Consider the following 17036-nt stretch of genomic DNA (forward strand, 5'->3'; position numbering starts at 1 on the left):
AGGGATCATTCTGGCAGGGTTCACGGGAATATGGGGTGCTGGGGATTGAATGCAGGTTGACTATGTTCAAGGCAAGTACCCTCCCTACTATACTATCTCTCTAACCCTATCTGTCCATATTTTTAAACAGGGAAAAATACAATAATGCTATCTTATTTCAGACAGCTGTTTTCAGAATCAGATGATATAGTAAAACTAGAGTTTACACAAATGATTCTTTTATTTCAGTGTTGGAAAATATCTGCCTGTTTTAGCTGAGATTGACCACACAGTTGATATACAGCACCAAGTAAAGTACGAGATGAATAATCTTTGTGACCTATTTTTATTTTGGGGTATGTTTTGGTCAGTTTGTGCCAAAGAAATTTGGCTTGGAAATATTATTCTAATAATGTGATCAAAGGGTGGTGTGAGAGCTATTTTACAGGACAAATCTATATGCTAGCACTCTACGGTTTTCAATAGTACACTGGAAAGAATGCTTTCTTTTCATGTCCTATAAGTCCTTATGTTAAGAAGCATTATTTTGTGAAAAAATAAAGCTGGCCAGTTTCCCTTTTCTGTAAGCAACAAAGGTTCTCGTGGAAGAAGGAAATGGGAGTTTTTCTGCTTGAAACTAAAGGCTATATTCTCTTTACTGTGTGTATGTGTCTTAGTGGGGCTGGAAAAAGAGGTGAGCATACGGAGGAATGAGTGGAAGAGCCAGAAAAACAAAGACTCAAAGGGATCCTTTGGAGCATGTGTGCTATCTCAGATATAAAACTACAGGAACCCAGAAATACTGCTTTCTTTTTCTCTCCTCAAACTGGCTTTCATAATATTTTTCTCTTAAGAAATTCTCGGTAGAGTAAGAATGAAGTCAATTTTTTGTTGTTGTTGTTTTTTGGGCCACACCCAGTGATGCTCAGGAGTTAAAATAAAAATTTTAATCTCTTGTTTGATTCTGGAATAGATCGGAAACTTTGGGATGTGTCACTTGATTAGGCAAATGTGAGTATGCACAAATCTTTTGAGCCTCTAACAGAATGATTGCCACGCAATGTTCCTATTGTCACTTATTAACTTCTTTTTGGAAAGTGCCTGAGATAAGAGATTTAATAAAAAAGGCATTAATGTACCACATAAAAATATGTTAATGAACTACAAAAACAAAAACAGTATTATTCATACTAAGAACCTATACCTCTAAGTGTTACATGTCAACAACATCATCAGGGGGCTGAAGTGATATAGTCTAGCGGGTGGGGCACACTTGCCTAGCATGTAGTCTATAGGGATTTGACACCTGACACTTTACATGGTCCCTGAGCTCTAGCCCATAGCATAGATTCCTGAGTGCAGAGCCAGGAGTAAGCCCTGCGTACAGCCAGCTGTGGCTCCAAACAAACAAAAAATCCAGCATTTTCAGTCTATGTAGCGTGGAAGAATGAGTCAAAGCCTCTCCTTTTACTTAATTTTACTTAGGTACATTTGATTAACTGGAGCTTCTTGTTTTGTGTGTACAAATGAGAGGACACAAGTGCCTTGATACAGTGTATCAAAAGTATAAACATATTTGCTAAATGAAGAGTAAACAGCTACAGGAGGATGTCTTTGTGTCTACCTTAAAGTCTGACTTCTAAAAGGACTTTAGTCACAGCGAATATTATTACAATGAAAAATGTCTAGTTTGAAAGGCCTCTAGCTACATCCTTCGGGGTGGCCTGATGATGTTCATAGGGGGTCTTCTAAAGTTATGTATCTTCATCTCAGTAACTCAGCTACCAGAGGTAGAATGTAATCTTCTCTCTTTTCGGAGGGGACTGGAAGGCAAGAGCAGAAAACACTGGATCTGGATAGACTTTACAAGGGAGGACTTGAGCCATGTGTAGTCTCTCAAATTCAAGACATTCGTGAGAAACATGGAGAGACTCGCTACCAACATGTTAAGAGTGACGCGGGTTACCTGAGCTCTTAAGCGGAGTTCTCTATATAGACAGCAAAGGAGAGGAAAATGTGAGCCACAATTTCCAAGCAGCTGATTCCCTGATATAGCACTGGGGTTACAAAAAGAAAAAAAAAGAGGGAGGCTGGGGGGAAATGTCAATCCAGTGATATCACTCCCTTAGGCCTGGCCCTAAAATTCTTTGGCACCTGGAGGGCTATGCTCAGCATGCTCAGGAAAGCCTTAGTACCCGGACTTGGCACCGTGGCGCCTTCGGGCTCTTTGCTCACTTTAAGCCGCGGGATTCGCAGCAGGTCGCCTCAAGGAGGAGAGCGTCTACTTCCAGTGCTCTCCACAAACCTCCCCAAGCGTCTCCTCCCAGGGCCGCACCCGGGGAAAACACACCCGTCTGCACAATTACTCCACGGTCTCCCTCACGCACCGCTGGCGCGGAGGTGGGGAGGTAGGCGTGGCTTTGGCCTTTCTAGGACTTCCCAGCCAATGAGCGCGTCTCATCCCTTCCGGTCGGCGAGCCGACCAATCGCGGCCCGCCGGTGTCATCTTCGGCTCTCCTCGGCTCTTTCCGCCGATGCGGGCGGCCGGGGGCCTCCGCCGCGGGAGAGACGCTTTCCTTTTTTATTTTTTTTTTCCATGTGTTCACTTCCGGGTCCGGCGCCGCTCCGGATGCCCGAGGCAGAAGGATGTTTGACCTCCGGATAAGCGAGGCGCCGCTGTGCATTCATTCCCGGCGGCATCGGCGGCCACAGCAGCGGGTCGGGCGGCGACTCCCGGGCCAGAGGCGGCGGTAGGAAGGCACCGGCAGCCCTGCCGGGGAGCGCGTCGGAGCCGAGCCGCCTTCCCTTCACTCTCGCTCGTTCCTTTCCACCCCCCCGCCCCCCCCCCCCCCCGCCTCGCTCGCTCCCTCCCTGCGTGGCTCGCTTTCCTCCTCCGGCCGCCGGCGGGTGTGATGTGCCGCCGCCGCCGCTGCTGCCCCCGCCGCCGCCGCTGACTGGACGGAGCGCGGTGGGGTGGGCTGCGGGGGCTCCGCCCGCCCCCGGGACCGACCCCGCTGCCCGCGCGGCCGCGCCTCTGAGGTAAAAGCCTTCTCCGCCCCGGGGCGCCCCGGCCCGGCCCCCCGGCTCGTCCGCGGCCGCCTCGCTCTCCCTCCTTCCCGGGTGGGGCCGCGAGGGCCGTGCGGGGTGGGGGCTGGGGGGGGTCCCGGCTGGGTCGGGTCCGGTGTGTGTGTGTGTGGGGGGGCGGCGCCGCGCCGGGGGGCCGCGGGGGAGGGGCGGGCGCCGCGCGGGCGGGCGGGGGCCGCCGCGGGCTCGGGGGGCGGCGAGGGGGCCGCTGGTGGCCCGGCGGCAGAAGTTGCCCGAGTGGGGCGGCCCGAGGGGCTCCGGGCGGGCGGGGGGAGGCGCCCTGGAGGGGCTCGGAGGTCGGGGCTGCGGCGCGACGCGCGCCCCGGCCGGGCTCTCGGTCCCTTCCCGGGCTGCAGGGGCGCGGGGAGCTTTGGGTGGGCTGCGGGCCGAGGACGCGGGCCCGTGCGGGGGGAGGCGGCGTTGGTCTCTCGGGGGGAACTTCCTTGAGGGTTGTTTGTTCGAGGGCGGCGGGGTGGGGGTGGGGGGGCCGGGATTTACCTATCGGGTAGCGCTTTTCAGCCGCGGCTCCAAACTTACCGCGGCATCCGGCGGGGCCGGGGCCCATCGCTCCTGGTGACGGTTGCGGGGCGGCTGGGTTTGTTTCTCGCACCTGGCGGGGACGCGCCGCGTCTCGGCGGGCCCCTCGGCCCTGGGCCGCGGGGTGCTGATGAGGCCGAGTGTGCGGCGGGGGGCTGCGGGCACGGAGGCCGGGCTTCCCCCCGGGGGCCCCGCAGAGAAGTTGGTGCTGGGAGAGGCACAACGTGGGCGGTGGGGGGGGGGGGGGCGAAACGGGGGACGCGGGGCGCAGGGGTTTCAACTGTGTTGTCTTAAGTTTGAAGCTTCGTCTGTAAGGGACCCCCCCCCCCCCCCCACACACACACACTTTATTTTTAACCTTGTGATAACACATCGACTTGGGCAATTAGAAGCCGTCTTTTAATTTTAACTTTGGTTTAATGTTGCGTGTGGGTTTTTTTTTTTTAAAAACAAGGTTAGAAAAGCGGTCAATATTGTTATTATTTTTTTCACTTTGGCAATTGTTTGCCATCCGATGGATGACGTTTCCGTCTCAGGTTGTCGGAGGGTTTGAAGCAAATCTAAGGCGGAGTCCTTTCCAAATAAGACATTGTTTAACTTTTACAACCAGGTATGTAAGTTTTGGAGGATTGGTAATTTTTTAATTTATTTTCTCTTCCCTCCCCTCCCCTCCCCCACTTCACCCCCAAAATTAAACAGGCGAGGGGGTTGTGGAAGGAAAAGTTGACAGAAATTAGAGTCATTTTGGAATTAGAAGCTCTGAAACCAGTTTAAGCACATATTTCTAGTATAAATATAGCTGGTCTACTTGGTCACATTCTCAGTAAATCTTTTATTGGTGATGGTGGTGGTGGTGGGGGGGGGGGGTTGTTGCTGGTAGGAAATGTGTACTCAGTGCATTTTATGCTTACTCCCAAACTTTGCTCTGGGTCTTATGTGAACTAAAATAAGTTACCTTCATATTTTGTATATGTTACTCATTACAGTTGCAGGAGAGATGAAAATCATTGGATGACATTATCAGATACAATTCATGGCTTTGTATAGATACTCCACTTTGGGGAGTTTGCATTGTGCATCAGGTACAAGTAGTTCTTAGTAGCATAGAAAGGTTAGTGTTGCTGTGTCTGAGACTTTTGGGGGTTTTGGGAAATAGTTTTTTGTATTAGTAAGTTGTGTTCACTGACCAGCTTCATGCATCAGGTAATAATTGAAATTTTCATCATTATATTTATAAGAATTGACACAGTCTTCAACACATGAAGTTGTTCGTTTAATCAAGGAATAGTTTAGACCACCAGTGTTTCTAAACGTCTTTCTAGCTGCGGCCCTTACCTGTGCCTCCTTTGTTTGAGAAATGCTGGTTTAGTCATTCGGGACCTTTACTGTGCAAAATGGACCTTTGGTATGTGGTGGAGATGAAAGAGTGGGTAGAGTAAGATGAACATCTGAGACCCAGTGGCTACTGTCAAGGGAGGAGAAGACACATACAGAAATAATTGCAGCGCAGCACAGGAGTCCTGTGGACTTTATTAGATGTACATGGAAGCTTGTTGGGGGGGTGGGGAGGAGAGGGACAGAGAAGGAACTTTTTTTGACTGGGGAAATTATGAATGACTTAGAGCTGGTTCCCCTAGTTAGCACTTTTGCCTCGAACTTAAAAATATTTTTGTGTCACACCTGGCAGTACTCAGGGCTTACTCCTGATTCAGTGCTCAGGGATCACTCCTGGTGGGGCTGAAGGGGGCTGGGAGCTTATGGGCTGCCAGGGATCCAGCCCCCATACATGACAAGCAAGGCGTGTACCTTCCTTACCTGCTGTACTCTCTGGCCCAATTTAAAATGTTTTAATGGATAAAATGGGCAGGGGAAGGGTAGTTTGCTAGGTCAGGGGAGAAGCCTAAGTATAGAGGTTGTGGTTGTGTTATGGGACTTTGGGGCCTGACTTGGGGCTGCTGTTGTGAGGAGGCCTGACTGGGAGAGGAAGCTGTGGACACTGGAAGGAGTCAGGTCCTTGGAGTCCAGAATGCCTGTGTTTGAATGAGTCAGTTCCTTGTGTGAAGGTCTAAGTGTAGATGCTATGCTGATAGGGAGGCATATGTGGATTTTAAGTTTGAAGAAACAAATGATAACAGAGGAGTCAATTTGTTATCACTTATGCTAATAAGGTAAAGAAAAAGACATTGACTTTGATGTATTTCTTTATTTGCTTTTGAATGGGTGTGTCAGGTTATCTGGTAATTGATTTTATGTTAAATAAATCCAGACTATAAAACTCAGGGGTTTGAGTGATAGCACAGCTGATAGGGCGTTTACCTTGCTCAAGGCCGATCCGGGTTCGATTCCGCTGTCCCTCTCGGAGAACCCGGCAAGCTACTGAGAGTATCCCGCTTGCACGGCAGAGCCTGGCAAGCTCCCCGTGGTTTATTCGATATGCCAAAGACAGTAACAAGTCTCACAATAGAGACGTTACTGGTGCCGGCTCAAGCAAATAGATGGACAACAGGAGGACAGTGCTATAGTGCTGTAAAACTCAGCAAGAAATGGGAAGCTCTCCATTTGCTTTCTCTGTGACCCGTCATCCATCCTGTAAACACAGACAACACTGGGAATAGACCTTTATTCTGATGTAGATCACGTAGTTTATTCGTTTGTAAGATTTTTCTTACAGAGGGAAATATGGGGCTGTTCAGATTCAAGGAACTTCTAGATTAAACTAAATAGAGGATAAGGTTTTCATTTTGTTTTATTCTCCCATCCCCCACAGGGTGTGTGTGTGGTGGGGGGAAGAGTGGATAAATTATGGATAAAATAAAATGTAAGAAATTGTAATACAAAAAGAAAATAAACTGTGGGTTGATAAAATGAGAAGCTTCAACAGATCCTAGATAAATACAAGAATTTTAGTCATGCATCAGATGGTACTAAAAGAATTTACCAGAAACTTAATCATTATTAAAGGAGTTTTTAAAAGAATAGCACCTTCACAACATCAGTGCTTAAGTCTTTGTAAAATCACATTACAGAAAGTTTCATTGTTTTTACTAACTGCTCCCCTTCTGCTGTTCAAAAAAAAAAAAAGTAGGGGCTGGAGAGGTAGTATTCTTACCTTGCCTGCAGTCAGCCCTGGTTTGATTTCTGACACTACTTATGGTCCCTCTGGCACTGCCAGGAGTGACCTTCGAACACAGAGCTAGGACTAAAGCCAGAGAATTGCTGGGGGTGTGACCCCTCAATCCCCAAACTTTATTATAATTAAAGTTGTTACCTTGAATCTCCTACAATATCTGATGCATTTTATTAAGTGCTTATTTGTTAGGGAGTCATAAATATACTCTTCTGAGAACTCTGTGAAATAGTGTTACCTTCATTTTTATGGGGGAGTTTCCCAAGCAGTTTTCAGGGGGTACTACTCCTGTGATACTACTGGGCCTGACCCTATAGGCCTGCTAGTTCACTGTTCTGACCCAGCCATACTTGGTGCCACCAAGGGCCACCGTGCTGTTTGGAGGTTCATGTGGTTCCAGGGGTTGGTTGAGTTTAGGGCCTAGTGCATCAAGGCATGTAATCTAACCCTGTGAACTATATCCCCAGCTTCATAATCTTCCCTTTTAAGGATAAGAAGCAGAATAAATTAAAGAATTAAAGAAGCTTTTTTAAGATGTTTTGAAGTAGCAGAGTGACTTTAAAAAATTTTTTTACTGACTTCGAAGTCTTAAAATCACCTCTGACGTCTTTTTCAGTCTTCCATTATCTTCCTTTTTTGTCTTTTCTCAAGCAGCTGGCACTTAGAGGTATTGATTGGTGGTGTTAATATGAGTCTGGGTGTTGGTTCAAGATGTAATTTCTTTGGAAATTGCAGTTTTGGGCTGACTATCTGTATTTCTCTTAATTGTAGGCATTCTGTTAGGAGTCCCTGGTATAGTTATGGTAGCTTAAACCACCTCAGGACCTCGCTATTTTGATCTATAGGACAAACCATACTTAGGATTTTAATGTATAGAAATAAGAGTGTTTATTATTCATTCATGTGAATTTACATTGGCTAGCTTCTGAACTATTTAAAAAATAAGGAATGAGGAAATTGTGGGGATAAATTTTAGAAACACAATAGAGGTTGTTAGCGATTATTTTTATTTGCTTTTTTTGGTGATGCAACACCTGGTAATGCTTGGGGGCTCCTGGCATAGTGCTCAGGGTTCACTCTGGGGCCACAGTAGACTACATACAGTGCTGGAGATCAGACCTGAGACTCCAGCATGCAAAGCATGGCCTGTTGAGCTATCTTCCCCTTTACTAGTCATAATTTTTTTTCCGCAATTACTTTCTTGATGGGCTGAAGCGATAGCACAGCGGGTAGGGTTTTTGTCTTGCACGCGGTCGATCCAGGTTTGATTTCTCCGCCCCTCTTGGAAAGCCTGGCAAACTACCGAGAGTATCTCGCCTGCACAGCAAAGCCTGGCAAGCTTCCTGTGACGCATTCGATATGCCAAAACCAGTAACAACAAGTCTCACAATTTGTTGTGAGATGTTATTGGTGCCCGCTCGATCAAATCAATGAACAATGGGAGGACAGTGCTACAGTGCTACTTTCTTGATGTTGAGGTTTACAAACTAGAACTATTTGGGTTTCTTCCTTTCAAGAACATAGGGAAGGTACAGAGTGATTTGCACTTAAAAGAGTTGGTTATATTCTCTCCTCTCAGTTCTCCATTAACTTAGCTTTGAAAAGATGAGGAGACTGTTCTGGTCATTTTCGTTTACTAACGATGTATTATATAGATATAACCAGTTTTATAGCCAAATGTGTCCACCTATGGCTAAATAATGGCTGCATCTTAAAATACTCTTACTAGAGTTGGATAAAAATCTCATGTTAGATAATTAAATTTTTTTTTCCTTTCCTCTTTTTCCTCCTCCTTTTAAAAACCTTTAAAATTTTTTGTTATGTTGGGCCATACCTGGTGGTGTTCAGGGCTTACTCCTGACTCTGCCCTCACCATCTCTCCTGGTATGACTGGAGGAATTATATGGGGTGTGGGGACGGAAGAGAGCAAGGGTTGGCTGCATGCACACAAGTGCCCTACTTGCTCTACTATCTTTCCAGCCCTTAGATAATCTTGAGTCACACTTGTGGTACTTAAGGCTTACTTCTCCGGGCTCTGGGATCAGGAACTACTCCTGGCAGGGCTCCGGGGACCATATGTGCAACCAGAAATCCAACCTGGATTGGCTGCATACAAGGCAAGCATCCTACCCTCTACCATCTCTCTAGCTTGACAATCTTTTTTTCCTAAACACTTTTTTTCTTTTTAAATAAAAGTATTTTGGGTTTGGTACCACAGCCGGTGGGTTTGACACTCAAGCCACTCCTGGTGGTACTTGGGAGATCATGTGGTTCACGGATGCATTCAGAGCATGTGCTCATCCTGTAGAGCCATCTCTCTTTCCTGAAAAGTAAAGTGTTACTGGATGCACAAATACATAGTCAAACTAGTTGACATATCTCAGTTACTATTTTTGTAAATGTGAGATGAGAGCACCTGAAATTCACTCTCCCAACATCTCCAGTATTCAGTAGAGTATTGTTAACTAACTATATTTCGAGTATTCAGTCGAGTATTGTTAACTATATTCATTACGCTGTGCTTTAAGTATTGATTTATTCAGTATAGCAGCAATTTTGTGTAGTATTTTTAGATTGCACATATGAGAGTATGCAGTTAAAATTTTTTGATGATGCTCATTCTCTTTAGTGAGATAATGTCATATTTTAGCTGTATTTAAAATTAATATATTTATCTCATTTAGTGTTGAACTGCTCTCTGTAGTGGTAGGAGAGGGAAGAAATATAGAACAAAATACTTTGTGCTAAGATGTAAATGCTGCCACATAGTAGGTGTTATGTAAATGTTTTCCAATGAGAAATTGCTGGTATATGTGAGTAGTGATATATGTGAGGACTAATCGGTGGGTAGAATCAGCAAAGGCGATTGGGAGCAGCTTATTACAGGCAAATATTGAAGCACCTCTGCTTAGCTCACTCAGAAGATTAGTAATTCTTCTCATTCATTTACCACTTAATGTCCGTACTATATTGAATGACAAACTTTGTAGTTTGTTTTTGGAGTTTTATTCCTATCAGTTATTGCATGCTTACCAAGAGTCATTTGTATTTGTACTCAACAAACTGTTAATGGCAGTTGCACTTGATGTTATAATTTCATAGTTTAGTGTAACATTATTCAGTGAACTGTGAAGGTAGAAAGGTGTTTATATGAGAACCAGTGACTGCTTTTAAAACAGGTATCGAAAATCAACTAAAGTTGACACAGGTGAGAATAAAGTAACTTCAGCTGCTAGGAAAAGCCCTAAAAAGATTCTGCTTTCAAGGGTGTGTGAGCTGTCATTTCATGTTTAAGAAACAAACTGGAATCATAGTTGATGTATTGCGAGTTTTGATTTTCAAGATAAAATCACTGCAGTAAACTCATATTTGAAGAAAACATCTGCTCTTTGAGATAAAGGATTGTCTTATGCATTTTTATATTTTAGTTGAAATAAAACATTGAAGTGTGTACATTTTAAATCACCTCATAACTAATGAATTGTTGGTGACTAATATATTAAAACAGGGTAACTGGTTTCTAAAATACCACCATATTATATTTTGTTACAGAGATTTGGAAAAACAACACCACCTCATCTTTTTTTCGTTTTGCCTTACCTCATGGTGATCATCACTTTGCTCCTCCTGCTCTGTAGTCAGGGATCATTCCTGGTGGAATTATAAAAGTGGTGCTGGGGATAGAACCTTATTGGTAGCGTGCAAAGCAAGCACCCTACCCTCTGTATTCTCTCTCTGTTCCACAAGAAGCATCTCCTTTGAAAAAAATTAATCCTGGTATTCTTGAATCTTTAGTTGTTTGCACTTTAGAATGAATGGTTTGATAATTTAGTCAAAGTGATCAGTATATGGTTCTCATTTATATCTGGATAGAGTTTTTTTTTATTGGATTTCATATGCACTACCTTTCAACTTTTATACAGCATCTGTGTTAGAGATAATAATTACAGTATCTCCTTACACTCAGTAGGGATTGTAGAGGTGAATTGGTAGAGGAAATTGACCCTTGGAAGAGGAAATGCCACAGTCATGATGTATATCAAGGAGAAGTTGAGCTTGGTGCAAAACACAGTGGTCTAACGTTAACAGTACCCTCTTGTCTTGCTAGCTCTGCTGAAGTGGAAGGGTGTCGGAAGGCTAGGTCTAAGTTGGGGTGTACTGTTTCTCTTGATATTGCTATATAACAGTGTGTGAAATGCAAAACATAGGTATTGAAATGAAACAGAAATATGGAGGAAAGGTTAATTTTCCAACAACTTTTCGTCATCCTTTCTGAGACTTTCCTGGCTCTGTTAACCTCTGTGAGTTGAATTCATCCTCAGGCTGGTTGCAAGATCACATCTATATATTTATTGTCCAAGAACTAATTTGTACAACCCTACTAGCATACTTTTCATATTTTATTGAGCAGAATTAGGTCATCTATACTTTTTAACTACTTATGACAAAGAGGAATAAGGTTCTAATGATTAGTTTCTAATAATTAGAATATATCCAGAATATATTGCAGTTGACAGTAGGGTTATTTTTTTCCCTCAATTTTATGATAGAAGTAAGATATTTAAAAAAAAAACTGTGAGAAGGAAGAATATATGGAAATGGATGTTAGGCAATCAATAATGACCACTGCATTTAGTTGTTTTGAGAATGAAAATAAATAATGCATATAAATGCACTTTGAACTTTAAAGTGTTGTACAGATATAATGGATGGAAGATTAGAAAGCTACTTGCTTCCATGTTTCTATCTTAAATACATTCAGGTATAAATATTTTAGGAGCTAAAAACACAGTTTTTCTTACTAATTTTGAGTCAGTAAAATCAACTTTACAGTAAAATATGTAAAGTTATGTTTTTCCCTAATCTCATAATTATTTCAGTTTTACATATTTGTAGCTATAAACTAGTTTTTGAGTTGGCGTGTGTTGTTGCCAGAGCTCATGTGCTGCCTGTGCCCATGTTTTGATGTTGCATGCAGGTGGTACCCAAGCACATGTGTTACCTTTATCTCCCCTCTTGGAGTGTGTACTGGGACTCCTTCTCCACTCTGGAGAAGCCCATATTCTCTCATGAGTGTATTACTCTCTCTCTCTCTCTCTCTCTCTCTCTCCCTCTTTGTCTCCCCCTTTCTCAAAACCTCCAAATAAAACTTATACTTCCAAAAAAAGTTTTGAGTTGCTGCCTTTTCTTCTTACTAAAATTTGCTGACACCTGTGATTTCACCCAGCTTCTTTATTATAACTAGAGGAGGATGGTAAATACATACAAGAAATAGGAGTTAGTCTGAGGGAGTTTGAATAATGAAATTCCTGTGAAATACAGGGAAGGCATAATGTAAAAAAATATATGTATCTTAAGAACAACAAAGAGTTGGTAATATGGGGAAAAGAATCAGAATTTCAGAATTGAAGCGTTATAGGAAGTTTGGGGGTAAGTGGTAAGTGCTTAAGTCACACAACTGGTTATTAGTACTTTCGTATCCTAATTGGTAGTGTGGTTTTCTTTCTGAGTAAGAGGTCAGAGGCCATGAAAACATTTTGTCTACTTTGCAGTTTTGCTTGTGGGCTTATCTGTAGATTAGTCAGTACAGGTATCTATGTTCTGAGGCCTTGGAAAATTTTAGCCAGAGGTTTATTTATTTTTTAAAATAAAATAAGTAGATAGACAACTCTTCATTTTTTAATCAGTTAACAGCATGCACAGTATGTAACCAGTCTGTCTAAAATTGCACAAGAGAATATTTGTGTGAAATAAATTAGTTTATAGAGTGATAGCACAGCGGGTAGGGTGTTTGCCTTGCATGCGGCCAACCTGGTCGGCCCAGGTTCGATTCGTCCGCCCCTCTTGGAGAGCCCAGCAAGCTACCGAGAGTATCTCGCCTGCACAGCAAAACCTGGCAAGCTACCCTGACATTCAGTATGCCAAAACACAGTAACAAGTCTCACAGTGGAGACATGTTAAAGAAAATGGCTATGTTAAAGATGACATTGCCTTCAGTATGTTTTGTTTCATTGTATGGTTCTTTGAATAAAGTATGCCCTGAATGCATTGATACTTTGTGATTGTCTTTATTTTTAAAATTGGTTTTGGTTGCATTACTTTAAAAGTTTCAAGTTCAAATTGACCATCTGATAACTTTTGGTAGAAGTACATGTTTATAGAAGTAGTAGATTTCTGAATAATTTGTAACTATTAATATTTTTTAAAAAACTCTTGACATTGGTTTTACACTTGTCAGTAGTTAGAATAGGATACATTAGACACAGTTTAGTTTGCTTTAATAAATTGGGAATTAAAATGTTTTTTATTTACATGTAGTATGTCATTTATTTTCTATTTGTATGAGTTATTTTGTATTCTAGCAGTGAATACTTTAAAATGGCAAGTAATTATAATAGGTAATTCAATAAGGAGGGAAGAAAGGAAGTCAGTTCTGTTCCACAGTCTTATGCTGTATATAGATAAATGACTGTAGGCATTTTTTTCATTCAGCACCATTTATTTTTTTTTAAAATTTTGTTTTATTAAAGCACCATGATTTACAAAGTTATTAAATAGTTGAATTTTAGACATACAATGTTCCAGCACTGACTATGGGCATTTTAATTAAGTCTTAATTAGGTAAGACTAGTAGGTTCAGTAATTGGTAGCATTTTTATAAAATTAACATTTATAGATTATTTAAAAAATATAATTGAGGTTCTGTAAATGTAGTTGATACACTATCAACATAATCAGCTCTTCCAAAATGCTTTTTTGGAGGGTGGGTTGGACTTGGTTTCACCGGATGATACTTAGGGCTTATTCCTGGTTGTGTGCTCAGTAATGACACCTGGCCATATGCTGGGGCCCATATGTGGTGCTGGGGGTTTGATCCAGGGCCCAGTGCATGCAGGACAAGTACCTTAACTCTCTTAAAATAAAAATTTTAAGTTTTTTTTGATAATCTGTTGAAAGTTGGTAATTGTGTTGTACATTGTGCTTATTATGTGCTCTGCTATTCATTTAACTAGTCTACAAATGCAGTTGTCTTTTCACGACTTAGTAAATAGTAAGATTTATGCGCATCAAGAATGAGAGTATGAAACAAGCTAATATAGCTAATATAAATTTTTTGGGGGGAAGGTTGGGCCACACCAACTGTTCTCAGGGCTTATTCCTAGCCCTGTACTCAAGGATCACTCCTGGCAGGGTTCTGGGGGCATAAGGGGTGCCAAGGATTGAATCCGGATTAGCCATGTGCAAGGCAAGCACCGTACCTACCGTACTCTCTCTCCAGCCCTTACTAATATTAATTTTGCTCTATGCACTTGTTTAAAATCTTCCAAGTGAAAAATTAGCAGTTTTTTTTTTCTTTTCTTTGCTGTTTGGGCTGTACCTGGTGGTGCTCAGGGCATACTCCCGGTTTTTCACTCAGGGATCACTCTTGCTAAGGCTTCGGGGACCATATAGGGTGCTGGGATCGAACCTGGGTTGGCTGTGTGCAAGGCAAGTACCCTACCCACTGTACTATCTCTGATCCCAGTAAATTTTTTTCTGCGATAGACTAAGTGAGTAAAGAAAAATGGAAAAATTTTAAGATCCCTTGCAATCTTTGCTGAAGGGCTGAGTGTTACCATACTGATGGCTATAAAAGGTTTTTGGAAAAAGATATAAAAGGCTTTTTACCAATGTTTCTCAAACCCAGCTCCACACTAACATTTTCTGGGGCCCTTAAAAATGACAGATGGGGGGCTGGAGAGATTGTATACGATTAAGATGCTTGTCTTACATGATTTTGACCCCTGCATTGCATACGATGCCCCAGTACTGCCAAGAGTGATCTGTGAGCACACCTAGGTGTGGACCACCCTCTATCCATCCCTCTCCTGCTCTCCTCCCCCCCCCCCCCCAAATAAAAGACATACTGGTTTTCCTCCAACACTAGTTTATTTTTGAATTTGAGGTGAAGCTAGGGGATTGCTGTATCATTATTTATTTATTTATTTATTTTGCTTTTTGGGTCACGCCCGGCGATTCACAGGGGTTACTCCTGGCTCTGCGCTCAGGAATTACTCCTGGCGGTGCTCAGGGAACGATATAGGATGCTGGGAATCGAGCCTGGGTCGACCGCCTGCAAGGCAAATGTCCTACCTGCTGTGCTGTCTCTCCAGCCCTGGGGATTGCTGTATTTTAGGATCTTAGAGGTGATTCAGAAGTGCGCCAGGGTTGTAAATGAGTAATTTCCATATATATATATATGATATATATATATTTGTAAATACAAGCTTTTTTTTTAAATGACCTCTTACAAGTCCCCCCCCCCCCCCATTTTTTTTTTTTTTTTGATTGGGGATGGGAATGTTAAGATGAGACAGCAATGTATAGAAAAATATTTGCTGGAGAAACCGGGCTAGGAACTGACTTCTCACTTGTTTTGTACTCAGTCCTTAGTGATACCACTTTAGTAATTGACCACTGGCAGCTTTTGATATGTATAGCAACAAAATTGGAACTTTTCAAGCTTGAAATTTTTTTTTCCCCCTTTGGGTCACATCCAGCGAGGTTCAGGGGTCACTCTTGGCTCTGCACTCAGGAATTACTCCTGGTGGTGCTTGGGGGACCATATGGGATGCCGGGGATTGAACCCCGGTTGGTCGCGTGAAAGGGACATAAATGCCCTACCCGCTGTGCTGTCGCTCCGGCCCTGAAGCTTGGAAAATATTTTAAAGGAAAAATTTTCAAGAATAGATTAAGGTATCAATTCAGGGTATCCTTAGAGAGCCTGCTACAGAAAACCAACAGGTGCCATGGCAGCTGAAGGAGCTGCAGAAACTGAAAGGCTTTTTGAATCTGGGCGAGATAAAGCAGGAGGGGGAGAAAGAGTAGATAAAGCTCCTGGAAGGCATGGGGATGGGCTAATAGGGGGAGAGTGAGGACCCGTGCTGCTTGGACAAGTGTGTCCAGGCCTAGGCAGTCTAGGAGATGCAGAAGATGCAGAAGCAGCAAGTGGAGAGAGTCCTGAAGGAAGCGTCCATGGCTTGTAGGCAGAGGGGTGAAAGACTTGAACTGGCATCTGGACACCTGGACCCACTGCTTGAGCACTGTAACATCCTCAACCTCAGTTGCAAGTAGCTTGCCTGGGGTGGGGGAATTGGGGCAGTATGGAGTGGATGGGAGCAGAGGTGAAGTTGGACTTTCTGGGATATTTTGCAGAGGCAGCCCTGTGACCCTTCTGGTAAATGATTAAAGCAGCTTGTCTGCCCAAAAATAAAATAAAAAAAAAAACCAAGAAAAAGAAAAGATGTTCCTAGAATCTTAAGAAATGTGAAGGATAAAGACAGTTACATCTTTAGTTGCTCTAACTTTATAACAAGGAGGGAAAAATTGTTGCTCATCAAAAGTTTATTTTAGGTTTTATTTGTCATGTTTAAAATACTGAATTATATTTTTTATGAACCAGGAAGGAAAAGGCACCTTAATAGTTATGTAGTATAATTGTACTTCTCAACTTGATACCACTATTAATGAGATGCTGTTTGTTACAGTATTTACAGTATTTATTGTTACAGTATGCTGTTATAGTACACTATATATTTTTAAATTTTTTTTATTGAATCAGGGAGATACACAGTTACAAGGTTGTTCATGTTTGGGTTTCAGTTATGTAATGTTCCAACACCCATCCCACACATTTGGGGCAAGCTTCCAAACATTCACCAGTTCTCCTGGCCCTTGTTTTTCCAAGCCTTGGATATAGTCTCATACTTTTTTTTCTTTTTAATATCCCATAAATGAGTGCAGTCATTCTATATCTGTCCCTCTCCTTCTGACTCATTTCACTCAGCATTGTACTTTCCGCGTCCATCTATTTGTAAGCAAATTTCATGGCTTTGTTTTTCCTAACAGCTGTGTAGTAGTCTATTGTATAGATGTACCATAGTTTCTTTATCCAGATATACTATATTTTTACACAATAGTCAATAGATGCATATACATAGGTGTGCTATGATAATAGGTTCATGATTATTATTATTTATTCATGACAGATTGGGGTTCTTTTTGTGACTTAGTTGACTCACTTTCTGGGTCAAGACCTGATATTCCATTTTTATATAGTGTTTCCCTTCTGCAAAATGAAGTCATTTTATGAACTCAGTAATTAAATACTACTCAGCAAACTTTTTCTGCATAGTGGCAGAATTGAATTTTACAGTTCAAGGATAAGGTTTCTTTATCATGAATTCCTTTGGTAATAGGATTTGTATAGAAAAATTTTAGATGGATAAAATGTAGAGGATATGGTACTGTGTACACCTATGGAAAACTT

At 42.5% G+C, this 17036-nt stretch overlaps 1 protein-coding gene across 6 annotated transcripts in view; it reads left to right on the forward strand.

Annotated features, from left to right (window-relative positions):
- Window positions 1-2526: 2526 nt before the first annotated feature.
- The window catches only part of CSNK1G3 (casein kinase 1 gamma 3), a 126247-nt gene continuing 111737 nt past the window's right edge, over window positions 2527-17036 (forward strand). For all 6 annotated transcript variants that reach the window (XM_056124319.1, XM_056124322.1, XM_056124321.1 and 3 more), the window contains exon 1: window positions 2527-3018. The gene's annotated coding sequence lies outside the window, so the exon portion shown is untranslated. The remainder of the gene's footprint in view (window positions 3019-17036) is intronic.

This window comes from Sorex fumeus, unplaced genomic scaffold, assembly GCF_029834395.1.
Source record: "Sorex fumeus unplaced genomic scaffold, SorFum_2.1 ptg000051l, whole genome shotgun sequence".
NCBI lineage: Eukaryota > Metazoa > Chordata > Mammalia > Eulipotyphla > Soricidae > Sorex > Sorex fumeus.